At 36.7% G+C, this 3,132-nt stretch overlaps 1 non-coding gene across 1 annotated transcript; it reads left to right on the top strand.

Annotated features, from left to right (window-relative positions):
- Positions 1–265: 265 nt before the first annotated feature.
- LOC141676095 (small nucleolar RNA R71) lies at positions 266–372 on the top strand. The gene has a single exon (XR_012556703.1). It is a non-coding gene; the product is annotated as a small nucleolar RNA R71 (small nucleolar RNA).
- Positions 373–3,132: the final 2,760 nt, after the last annotated feature.

Here is a 3,132-nt window from a genome sequence, read left to right as displayed (position 1 = left end):
AGCCAGAGAATCGATCTTTATAGACAACGCCTTTAGTTAAGCAGTGATAGCCGTAGCTGTATCCACTTTAAGAACTCCTGCTACCTTGCCTTGTGGACATCTCTGGGTTGGATACTGATATTCATTAGCAGACATCAGTTCAATTAGATCGTAAGCTTCCTCATAGCTCTTTGCTCATAATGCTCCGCCTGATGCTGCATCGAGCATGGGTCTGGACTGTGCTCCCAACCCATTGTAAAAATAATTGATGATCATTCAATCAGGCATTCTATGATGAGGACACTTCCTAAGCATCTCCTTGTAGTGCTCCCAAGCTTCACATAACAATTCTCCCATTTGTTGCGCAAATTGAGTAATAGCATTCCTGAGTGCAACTAACTTCGCCATAGGGAAGAATTTAATAAGAAACTTCTGAGCAAGATCTTCCCAAGTAGTAATCGAACCAGCTGGTAAAGAGTGTAACCAGCTCTTAGCCTTGTCCCTCAGAGAGAATGGGAACAGTCTCAGCTTCAAAGCATCTTCAAAAATACCGTTGAACTTGAAGGTGTCGCAAATCTCAATAAAATCCCTAATGTGCATATTAGGATTTTCAGTTGGAGAACCCCCAAACTGGATTGAATTCTGCACCAATTAAATTATGCCAGGATTGTTCTCAAAGGTATTAGCTGTAATAGCTGGCCGGACAATGCTAGATTGAATGTCATTGATCTTGGGTTGAGAAAAATCCATCAAGGCTTTCGTTCGTGCTGCTGGATCTCCCATTGTACTGAGTAACTGAAACACAAAATAATAAACCGTGAGAGTAAAAGATTCCGAGTCAGTGAACTTTAACGACCACTGATGACAAGCACATAAACTAAAAATTAACACCGAGTCCCCGGCAGCGGCGCCATAAACTTGTTAGGGTGAAAACACGTGCTAAAATTCACGCAAGTATACACGTTCGCAAGTAGTATAAGATATAAATTAGATTCGTTCCCACAAAGACTGGTTTAGGTTAAGTTCAATTTATGCACCTATGCAACAATATATGGTTATCGCTCAATGCTAAGAAAAATAACAAATTGGGTTTGATTAAACTAAGAGATTAAACTAACAATTATAACTAAGAGAACAAGAATGGTTGAATTAATATATATGACAAATATGAGATTCTAACTTCATTAAATACTTCAGTCAATAACCTTATTGTTCTTAACCTTAGCATGTAATGGTGATGACACTAATCAGATAACACGAAACTAGTAAACGCCAACTTTCATTGTACGAATACCCTACTACCAAGCATCCACAAAAGAGATTGAAGTTGAATAGACACCAATTATGCTTAGTCCTTATATGTCTATAAGAATTGAAAACATAACGGTTTAATACGTAAGTTATCTATCGTGATTACATAGGGCAAGTAAGATGGTTAAAATTACTTACGAATCATGGATAACAAATACATAAACCTATGCTAGCATGGCAAGTTCTAAACCTCTATATTCACTGTCGCTTCAATAGAGATTAACATGCCATCTTATATGTTAGCTATGCACATAAGACGAATAATCACTATTAGATATATTTGAGATGTCATGTCTAATATGATTTGTGTTTAGTTTTCAGAACTTAACTACAGGACTTACTTGAATCAGGACTTAATGGAAGTCAGAACTTAATATCAGAACTTAAGGTCATATCAGAACTTAAGTTCGGAAAAACTTTCAGTTAAGGAAGGAAGCTGATTTACAGGAGAAGATCGAGACTAAAACAAAAGAAGATATGCATGAAAAGAGATAGAAGAATGGAAAATTTGTAGAAGATATCTGATTGATATATTTTAGGAGATAGAATTGTATTCCATATCAAGTAGAAGTTATCTTGTTACTGTGTACTATATAAACACAGACTTAGGGTTTACACTATATGTGTTATCATTATCGAGAAGATTATATATTGTAACCTAGCAACTCTTAGTGATATTTGTTCATCACTGAGAGAGAACACAGTTCTTATTGTAACAGAGTTTATATACTTGATCTTTGTTACATACTTGTGTTAAATTGATTTGATTGTATAAACACTGTATTCAACCCCCTTCTACCGTGTTGTGTGACCTAAAAAGTGGTATCAGAGCTTATCTGTTAACACACATACAGTAAAGATCCAAACAATCATGTTTGAAGAAACACAAACTCCAACCAAGCCCACCAAAACTCAAGAAACTCAAAACACTCAAACCCACAGTCGATATGAGACTATTAGGGTTCCTATACTGAGACCTTCTGAGTATCCCATATGGAAAGTGAAGATGACTATATTTCTGGAAGCTACAGATCCAGAATACCTTAACAAAATTAATGAAGGACCACATAAGCCAACCAAGCTCTCTGTTGTAGTTGCTGATCAACCAGCAAAGACCATACCAAAGGAGAAAAGTGAGTATACAGCTGAAGACATCTCATCTATCGCCAAGGATGCAAGGGTATGGCATTTGCTGCATAGTGCCATTGATAATGTCATGTCAAACAGGGTAATTCATTGCAAGACTGCAAAGGAGATATGGGATGCTTTGGAGAAAAGATGCCAGGAAACCAATGTAATCAAGAAGAACAGGAAAACTATACTCACTCAAGAGTATGAGCACTTTGACTCAAAAGCTGATGTGTCATTAACTGATTTATATGACAGGTTTGCCAAACTCTTGAATGATCTGTCTTTGGTAGACAAGGAATATGATCTTGAAGATTTAAATCTAAAATTCCTTTTAGCTCTTCCTGAAAGTTGGGATTTGAAGTCTACTACCATAAGAGACAACTATGACCTTACTGAAACTACTCTTGATAAAATTTATGGTATGCTCAAGACTCATGGACTTGAGATGGATCAAAGGAGCAAGAGGCATGAAAGAAAGTCAAGGACTGTTGCTCTTAAAGCTGAGGAGATATCTCCTAAAGTTGTCGCCTCAAAGAGGGGCAAATGAAAGGCTCTCATCATAAAGTCTGATTTAGACTCATCATATTCTGATGATGATGATTCAGAAACTGAAAGTTTACCTGAAATGGATGCTGATGAAGAGATGATGAAATTGTGTGCTCTTATGGTGAAGGGTATCACAAAGATAGCCTACAAGAAATTCAGAAAAGG

This window comes from Apium graveolens, chromosome 7 (assembly GCF_009905375.1).
Source record: "Apium graveolens cultivar Ventura chromosome 7, ASM990537v1, whole genome shotgun sequence".
Classification (NCBI taxonomy): Eukaryota; Viridiplantae; Streptophyta; class Magnoliopsida; order Apiales; family Apiaceae; genus Apium; species Apium graveolens.
Note: the sequence above shows the minus strand (reverse complement) of the source record. Positions and strands in the feature narration are given on the sequence as shown.